Source organism: Oryza sativa, chromosome 11 (assembly GCF_034140825.1).
Source record: "Oryza sativa Japonica Group chromosome 11, ASM3414082v1".
NCBI lineage: Eukaryota > Viridiplantae > Streptophyta > Magnoliopsida > Poales > Poaceae > Oryza > Oryza sativa.
The window spans coordinates 256,432-266,817 of NC_089045.1; the positions used below are offsets into that span (position 1 = coordinate 256,432).

Genomic DNA, 10,386 nt, shown 5'->3' on the forward strand with positions numbered 1-10,386 from the left:
TTATCATCTGTTAGAAAGATTTAGATATTCTAAAAGACACCTAAATGTTACAGAGTTCGATACACTTGTAACACGGAACGAGATCTCCTGCTACGTCAGAGAGGGACGTCCCGTCTCGGATCACCGTCCCTTCAGCATCGGACGATTGCAGTTGTTTTGCTACAATGGATGTCTTCAGCCCATTCGCAGCCTCGGTCTCGGATTCACAGCCATCCACAGCATCTGGCCGCCGGAGCCACGGCTGGACCTGCTCGAGCTCCTCTCTCGTAAGTTAAACTTAAACAGATGTAGAAATCAAAGCAATGTAATGTAAGGTGTTCTTCTTCCCATCCCAAGCGCCAGGATCGCGCTCTCGGTGAACCATTCGCACACGACAAGAATAGCGAGGCCATGTGCTAACAGAATCAACAGAAAACTAGCTAGGGAGGGAAAAACGAAACACAAATTAAAGCAAATCGACACAAGTTTACTTGGTGCTGACATTGAAAGACAAGATGGGCTAGCTCTTGCTCTTCCACCACCTCCCGACGAGTGGGCTGCGCAACCTTCGCCTGACGACCTTGTGCTCGCCGGTGGCCGCATCGATGGCGAGCCCGACGCTCCAACGGGAACCACGGCGTCATGATGTTGTGGAACCGCACGCCGTCGAGGAAGTCCATCTCTGCCGCCAGCCCAACCAGATAGATCGATGATGACTCCATGTAATAACGCCTCCACGGCGCATTGACATGTGAGGCCCGCCGTATGCCACGTCAGCGTAACCGAGGTTAAATTTAGTTCATACTGTCTTGAAACTTTTTTTTTCACGGTTTATAATAGTTTAGCGGTAGAGATATCTTCTATTGGGGATTGGGGACCACAGATAGACTCGACGTAAAGTTCAGGGACGTTAGGTGAACTTATCTCAAGGAATAATAGCCCACACACATAAGAGCTGAGAATTTTCAGCATGTACTAGAAAATGAGCACGCCGGTTGGCGTGCTTTGCTTTATAGTCTGTCTATGTTGTTTGTGCTATGATAAATTAGTTGAATCTCTTTGAAACTTGTGCAAAAAAAAAGTATAGGAATTAGTTGAATTTCTATAGAAAAAAAATGAACATTTTATAAGTGTTCCAGATTTTTATTTTGCAAGGAACTACAAATTTCTTCCTATGTCATAACAAATTTTTTTGAACGACCAACACTAGACGGTGCGACGATTCATTAAATAGAGTAGGAAAAAAGTACGAGGCTATCACCTTGAAAGGCAGTAGCTAGGAAAGTAAAAAACCCACCATCACGCACAGCACCTACACAAAACCTAGGAAAGTTGACAGCCTATATGCCACATTATCCCAATCAACAGAGCTACGAATTCATTCCTATGACATAACAAATTGCAAATATACTGTAGAATTGATAGCATATAAACAACATCATACCAACCGACATCACTATTACAAAGATTAGACCCATGTAAAAATTGATAGGAAGATCTACTTCTCAAATTGTACAAATATTAATCAGTACAGTATTACAAAGATTGGTATAAGGTGATCACGCAACATTTTGAACTCTGCCAAATGTTGGATGCATTTCATCCTTTTCTAGAGAGGCCAGAAGCTAAAGTAGTTCTGTCTGCGCAAAGGCATCTCAAGACCATCATATTTCATTTGAATCGATAAGCACTGCACCCGGCACCGCTAAGACAGTAAAGAACCTACAGGTTCATGGAGATTGTCATAATGGTATTAAACTTCTAGGCAAGATTTATGAGAGGTGCATAATTGCAAAGCTGGCAATTAATGTACTATAACTATTGCTAAAATGAAAACACATTCTTATTGTCGACGTGTCATTTGCATTTCTAAAAAAATTGTCATTGACTTATTGCACTTAAAGCTCATTTTTATGCATGATCAAGTAGTCAAGCCTCTTGAAATCTTACTTAACCATGGTTTGCATTAATCAGTATTTCTGATCAAGTAGTCAATCACTTATTTCTCCCTCATCTGCCGCCTACCCAAGCACACGTTCTCACCACCAATCATTCCGTGCTGATAATTCCTTCAGCCTCAGTAGCATGGTTCACCTGAGCAACTATAGCCTGGAAATAACAGAAGGTGCAAAGAAGTCATACACCATATTGCTGAAAATTGCAGCTGCACTCGGTACTAGCGACTATCTAAATATTTGTATAGTTATTGACTTATTCGAAATTATCTACCTTCACCAATCAACTACATTATCACAGAATGGAAACTTTGAGCTAAGTAACCATGAACAAACAAATATGGAGGTGATCTGGATCTTTAATTTGAAGATATTAATAATACATACTGTAGGATCAGTAAGCAAGGAAGTTCTAGAGTCCACAATAGCAGCACAGCCTTTTGCATAGAAGCCAGTTGAGTGGCCATCAGTAAGGAGATCCCGCGTGTTAAACTGCCAGTAGCCTTTGCGAGAAACATGGACATAGGTGTGATCCCCCTTAAAATGCTTTGGATCCATGCCACTAAAGACAGGTTCACCACCAGAGGATGCACCAGGTCTCGGTTCAGCCGAAATGATAAAATCACATGTTGGCGCACTTGCAAACAAGTGATTTTATCATACTGCAGCTGTGGAGTGCCTATTGATGCAAGAAATTTCTAGCCTTAACAAATCCGTGCTAACTCTGCAGTTTGTTTGTTTATTGCTGTAACATTTGATTTTAACCGGGCAAGTGTAAATCGTATGTACTAATGGAAAATAGCAGTAGCTGGTACCTAACTTCCTGTTTCAATACGTATAGGTTACAGTAATCCAATGCAATTCAGCTTAGAGTAGAAAATCCGTTACCAAGCAATTAGGCTCATATCAAAGCCTTCGCAGATTAGTCAGGTTATGGTGCAACAATGCAGCCTGTGAACTATTTTCATTTGCAACAAAACAAACCACATTTTGGCTCATAATCTCTGTAAATAGGCCATGCAAGTCATTTTACCCAAATGAATGGCAAGAGCAATGCAAAGAACTAAAAAAAATTAGGTTAAATCAAGTTGCTGGTTTGTCTAAAATCTAATGGGCACCGTAAGTTAAAATGCAAGTCCCAGTATAAGAGTTAATCAATCACCGAAAGCAATTAACATGCCAATAAGTGTTCCCCAATACAAACCATAAAATAGAAGTACACTACTCCCGTAGGGAAAGTGAAATTGGACTCCGGAAGCAACTGATGTTGAGTAACTGATACTCGGTGACGCAAAATGGTTAAATTAATAACAATTCAGCTTTATTTGTCGTTTGATCAACCTAAAATTTGTCTATCATTATAGCCCCTAGAAAAGCATATATGTAGTAGGCGTCTGAAATCTTCTCCATGAACAAACAATTTCAATTTAATCATAATTGAAGATAGTAATCTACCCTCCATGAGCGGATTATTAGGTGGTGTTTGGGAAGGAGGGACTAAACTTTAGTTCCTTTCAAAAAAAAGTAATACACTAAGGTGGTGTTTGGGAAGGAGGGACAAAAAAAAAAGTTATCCCTTTATCTTGAATTAGCATTGGTGACTTGAGCTTTACATGTATCTGCCAGTCAGCTTTGCTCCTATAGGATCACTCATGCAAAGTAAGATTGTTACAATTTCTGAAACTATGGTCCCTTGAAGTTATGGCTGGAATTATTCTTTAGTGTATTCATGACGTAAAAAACAGTACAAAGATTTAGATACACTTCAAAACATCATCGGTCGTGAGCTGCCTTAGAGAATAATTTATTTTAGTTATAAGTAAACAGATATACTTTATACAAAATACTTTATTTATTGATAATTACAGTTATACTCATCTGTCTCATGCTGGATTGGTTTGATTTTGTCAATTGCATTCTAGTGTAACTCCAAGTCTCCAACCCAATAATGGAGACTAAATAGTTATGATTTTTTTGGCTTATGAAATATAAAGGCGAATCAAGTTAATCAATATTAGAATTTATAATATGTATATAAATAGTACAAATCAATAGTACATTTGAAAGGCTAAAATCGAAATCAATACACAGGAAAGGAAGATAGAGAAGCAGATCAATCACCTTGGGCTCTCGAAATGGGTATCCCTCGATGGAGATTGGAGACAGCTCCGGTGATGGATCCAACAGGCATGGCCCTCCATCCCGATCTATCCCCTCCCCACTGTAGCTATGCGTATGCTGTTCGTTATTCTCTTTTCAGGGCAGCATAGGGACTACAGGCGGATGCGGCGAGCCAACGCAGGTTAGGTGTACGGAAGCGACAGAGATGGTGATGGGGCGTCGGTGGGGAGGTGAGGAGGTAGCGCCGTAGCGCTGGTGATGGAGACGAAGAGGCAGCGGCGGTTGTGAGGAAGAACTGAACAGGAAGAGTTGGGGTGGGGAAAAGGCAGGCCGGAGGCAGAGCACGCTACGGACGGCGAATGGGAGGTGGCGGTGGCGGGGAGCCAGTGAGGCGGCGTCAGCGACCAGGAGGGAAGGAGGCGGGGCGTCGATCTCGGGAGCGGAGGCATCGTGACTCGACGAGAGGAATCGCGATTTTTCTTTTTAGGGATGTGGGAGGACCTTGTTGAAAAATAAATTTCTAGAAGGATTAAAAAGATATTTTGCCAGTTAGAATATCTGATGGGCTGTAACAATCCAGAGGAGAAATCTGACGGTCCATATTTAGTTGATGACGTGGTGCGTTATTTGTTTTGAGAAATCCTGCTATCGGAGTGCGCCACGTGGAGGGGCTAAATGCACGAGAACATGCCCAGAATTCGTTATAAGAGATATGGACCACCATGTAGGCCCAAGTTGATGAGGCCATATCAATTCACGACGAGAAAGGCCCAAGGGATATATACGGCTCCTCAAGAAAAAAGTCCACTTTAAGGGCTGTTCACTTTGATACAATTTTCAACCTTACCAAGTTTTAGTAAAGTTACCAAAAAAGTGGCTACATTTAGTTTGCTGCCAAATTTTGGTAACTATATAAGAAATCCTGCCAAAATTTTGGCAAGTTACCAAAATTTTGGCATTGCCAAAATTTGGTAAAGTTTTTTTTGGCATCAAAGTGAACAGGCCCTAAGTCCTTTAAGTATAGTTGGGATTTGATATGTCATATTCCTCAACTGTAATACCAGCCATCATGATTTCTCCAACTATTAAAACTGTTTAAATGGCTGTATTTTTATTGACGTGACGTTCATATGACAGCCCAGTCATCAAAAGATATTAAAAAAATAAACTTGGGACCACATTTTAGTGGCAAGGGAGAAAAATGAAAGAAAAAAATTGTGGCCTTCGTGTTCTTGGCAGCAGCAACAGACGCCACAGCCGCCACCGGCGATGTAGGAGGAAGCCAGAGGAGGAGGGGTTTGACAGGTGGTCTACTTGGTCTGCCCCAACACCGGCGCATAACGAGAGCGCACACATACAGCGACGACGAGTTGAGTTGCAGGCTAAGTTGTGCCGCCACGATAGGGCCGACAATGAGCTCACCAACCGCCGAGCTTATGCTCCACTACTACTTCGTCGTCGACTCCTCTTCCCTTATGTTGTCCATCCACTTATTGGTACCTTCTCTGCTTTTCTTTACCTTCTTTTTTTCCCTCTTAGCTGATTCATTCATACGTCTTCATTCATACGTCTCTACTGCAGATTAATTGGATGGGATGGCGCCCAACCCAATATCATGAGCTTAACTGATGCAGCCAAAAACATCATGTGCTGCTCAACTTGATAGACATTACTAGTGTTTCATTGCTCGATTGATTCCATTTCTGCATCTTCAGAATTAGTTGGGTTTGCTCCATCTCTGCCCTCTTTGGGGATCCAGTTGGTACAACACAGGGATTAATTACTATTCATTTTGTGTTAATTCAATTAGTCCTTGGATATAATTCTGCTCTCAAGTTTTGATCTTTTCGGAGAATTTGCAAAAGGAGAAAAGGCCCCAACCAATATATAGACTAGAAGATGAACCAACCAAAGCGATGACGATCTTGCTCTTGCGCCGCCATGCTCCCAGATTTTCAGATGCCTAGATTACCAAACCTCCTACTCCACCACCATGTGCCGCCGCCGCTTGCCCTTGCACCGCCGCTGGCGAGGTGTAGTACCACCACTTTGCCGCTGCAACAGCAACGATAGATTCTAGAGCATGGACAACATCTTCAGGGGGCTGAAGGTAAGTTGTGCCCGCCTACTTCTCCATCCCGCTAACCCACTCAATGGGAGCTCGATTGGGGAGAGAGAGGAGAGAAAGAAGAAGTGGCCAGTGACCTTTGGGTCCCATATTTATTTTCTTTCTTGATTGTAATGCCACGTAGAGGCAACGAAGACCAGGTCAATGCGACGCATCAGCGAAAACTACTGTCAATACGGTCGAGGCAATTGTTTAGAACGGTTTTAATAGTTATAGGAGTCATTATACTCGGTATTACGGTTGATTGATACGAATTAAATCCGACCTATATTTGAGGGAGCTAAATTGGATTCTTTTTTCCTGCTGCTTAATGCATAGATGATCACCATATGTCTCCATCCAGAACTATTTCTGGCCTACATGAATATCTATCTATCTGTCTATCTATCTATTGATTGTCTCTTTTTTTTTTTGATTTATCATATAAGGAATGTTTTGCATCTCTATCTTGTTGAAAATTTCTGTGCTAATAAACCATATGCTCTATTAATAATCCAATCAATTGCCCTAAAAAAAATCCAATCATCAAGTAATTAAGCTTGCAAGTGATATATGGGGGTTGCGTCCTGAAAGAAAAAGGAGTTGATGATTTAGGGGGTGTTTAGATATAGGGACTAAACTTTAGTACCTGTCACATCGGATGTTTGACACTAATTTAGAGTATTAAACATAGACTACTTACAAAACTAATTACATAAATGAGAGCTAATTCGTGAGATAAATTTTTTAAGCCTAATTAATCTATAATTAGCACATGTTTATTGTAGCATCACATAGGCTAATTATGGATTAATTAGGCTCAATATATTCGTCTCGCGAATTAGTCTAAGGTTATGGAATGAGTTTTGTTAATAGTCTACGTTTAATACTTTTAATTAGTGTCCAAATATACAATGTGACATGGACTAAAAGTTTTTAGTCCCATTCAAATAGGGTCTTAGTCGTTTGCTCTAGCTGGTAGGAGTAGTAGTACGAAGAAATGATGAATTAATAAAGCAGAAGCTGCATTCCGCGAGAAAACTGGACAGCGAGATGTCATCCACAACAAACTTTGCTAACGATTGACATCTTCTCTTAATTAGCAGAGTGGAATAATGTTGATTAGTTTAAGCTTGAGCCTCAGATGGAACATCTCTTTCACATTTAGTGATTTACCTACTGTGACATCGACATCTCATACTCTCATGCTTTAATATGGAGTATTGTTATACATCCGACCCCCGTTGTCCAACCCCTGTCGGACCCAACCTCATCTGTTGGAGGGTGAACTTCTCAAGCGGGGGACAGTGAGGCCCCCCTTGTTGGTTTGGCCTGGGGCAACGGGTGAGATTCGAGGACTCAGCGAGTGAGGCTGTGTGATGTAGAAGGGGTCGGGCCCCTCGAGAACGATGAGACAAAAGTGGTTTATACATGTTCGGGCCGCTGAGAAGCGCAATACCCTACTCCTGTGCTATGCTGATTGTGGGAGAAATTACAAGATCTCCTTGTTGGAGTAGAAGATGTTGATGATGAGGGGCATGAGACTGCTCTAGTGAAAAAGGGCCCATCCCCTCCCTAAGTAGGCTTGGACCTCCTTTTATATCTTAAGGGGTTACCACATGGGTCCACATAGCCTATTCAGGGAGGATAATCACATTAAATGCATGTCTTGTTGCTTGCCTTAGAAGTCTCTTGCACGCCTTGCCGCGGCGTGGGGCCCGTCAAATCCATCCGGGCTCCGGCTGACACAAGGGACATGCATGTCATTCGATATTTAATGAGTGAAGACTTTTGGGGTCCTCTCTTGTGCCGTGAAACGGAAACCCTACCCTGACCGGGTTAGGTAAACCGTCTCCGGCTGTGAGCAGCCTCTCATCATCACGATGTGACGGGGGGTGTCAGGCGGCACGCCGCCTGACATGCAACCAGTGCGCAGGCGCACTACCCCGACCTCATCGGTGCGACCAGTCGTCAGGCGCACCACGCGCCGCATTTATGCGACGCGGTGTGCTCGCTCACACTGCCTTAAATGCGGTTAGGTGGGTGCTGGGGGCGCCCACCCAACCCAACACACGCGGCACACCCGACACCCAGTCAAGGAGGGGGCGGCCGCCGCCCTGCCTCGGGCCCGACCCCCCTCGAGGGAGGGCCATGTGGCTACCGAGGGCAGCCTCCTCCCTATGGTCCTGATACCCCGGGCCCATATCACCGACATCATTTGTCAATGAATTCACTCTGTACGAGCAAGCTTCTCTTCGTGAGCCAGGGCAGGTAACAAGTACAGGTTGAACGTAAGTCGTACATACCAGACGTATGTGTAGCAATTTACTTTAATATGTGATAATGGTATTGGTGGTAGTCGTGAAGCTAGAACACTCTTATGTGGTTTTCTTTTTTTAAATATATAATAAATACGTACATTGAAAACTATGTGAATGTCTTAGACCTGGGAGCAGGAGGTTCATATGGTTTACTTTACCATAGTATATCATGTAGTTAGTAGTACTTCATTGACAATAATACATGATCGTGTAAAGGGTTAAAAGGCTATTTTGGACAACTGATACGTACACAACACTACATCAGGACCATAAAAGAGCTCGATCATATCGACCAAGATACAAAATACACGAAAATCTCATATACAGAATAGTTATATCGAGGTAAAATCGAGGGTATATCAGGCTAACAAAACTTGCATGAGTTCGATCGATCGGATCTGGCCAGGGTCCCATGATCCCATCGCATTCCTATCTATCCCATGTTTATGAAATCTTTTTTAAGAAGAAGGGAGGCAGCAACTACCAGAAACGGTAGTTAATCACCAAACATGCGTATAGTATACATATCATGCATGATGTTACCATATGTATAAGCTACTCCCTCCGTATTTTAATGTATGACGCTGTTGACTTTTCGATCAACGTTTGATCATTCGTTTTATTCAAAATTTTTGTGTAAATATAAAAATATTTATGTCATGCTTAAAGAACATTTGATGACGAATCAAGTCATAATAAAATAAATGATAATTACATAAATATTTAAATTTAGACTAAGACGAATGGTCAAACATTGGACCAAAAGTCAACGGCGTCATACATTAAAATATGGAGGTAGCACAAGCTAGCGAAGAAATAATATTATTATTGGAAGGAATAAGGAAGGAAGAAACGGCTGGAAGGGAGGCTCCACAAAGACACAGGTGGATGTGGTTGCAACCAGAAAGCGTTGCGCACTGCATTTTTTATAGAACTATTGATAACTGTTAGTGATATACGTGATATACCCTAGAGGCAATCATAGAGATGATTATATCACATACTATGTTTACATATTTATCCAATTTTGTTCCTTGAAATAGATAACTCATTATTGGTTAATGAATATGTGATTCTTTCGTGAGACTCTTTATGTTGTGTGTTGCTATTTCTAAAGGATCCCTAATCAAATATCATATGTGGAACAAATATGTTTAGATGATCAGCACATGTATTAGTTGATGATCATGTCTCATGGATCATGGTATAGAGATACCAAATTAATAATATGGACACATGTTGGTGAACATGTTGTTGGATAGACCCAACATGAGACACTGCAAGAGCCATATGTGTTTTGTCATCAGTGATCTTATTTAGTGGTGGTGTTGAATCCTTAAACCTGATATTGTCATGGTTCCCAACTTGTGTAGTAGCTTACTTAGGGACCGCTAAACGCTACTCCGTAATTGGGTAGTTATAAAAGTAGTTTTCGGGTATGCTATGAAACATGTAGTGGGATATGAATAATCAAGATAGGATTTGCCCCTCCTATGGAGAGATATCTCTGGGCCCCTCGATGTTGTAGATTATGGAAGTGCATGGCCATGCTAAAGGTGATTGAGGAGTCAATCACAAGTTATATAATCTATCAACAGGTTCGAGTGAATGATTGAGCTACTAGATGATGGCACATATCTAGCCTTGAGCTTAATCGATATCATGAGGCAAAGGGGTTCATACAAGTATACACTAGAGATTCGGCCGATATGATCTTTATGTATGCCCGGTGGGTCAATATGCTCTGCTAGGGGCCGCTGTTGACGCGTGGACTGAAAAGGAGTTTTCGGGTTACAGCCGAGTGTACATGAACCTACAGGGTCGCACGCTTAATGGGCCGGAATAAGGGGATTGGATGGGGATCCAATATGAGCTTAATTCGGATAGGGATCCGAATAGGAGT

At 42.0% G+C, this 10,386-nt stretch overlaps 1 long non-coding RNA gene across 1 annotated transcript; it reads right to left on the reverse strand.

Moving 5' to 3' along the window:
- Window positions 1-1,385: 1,385 nt before the first annotated feature.
- LOC107279441 (uncharacterized) lies at window positions 1,386-4,440 on the reverse strand. Its single transcript, XR_001541300.3, has 3 exons — window positions 4,056-4,440; window positions 1,930-2,088; window positions 1,386-1,701 (listed from the first exon to the last, which is right to left on the reverse strand). It is a non-coding gene; the product is annotated as an uncharacterized lncRNA (long non-coding RNA).
- Between the last annotated feature and the right edge of the window lie 5,946 nt (window positions 4,441-10,386).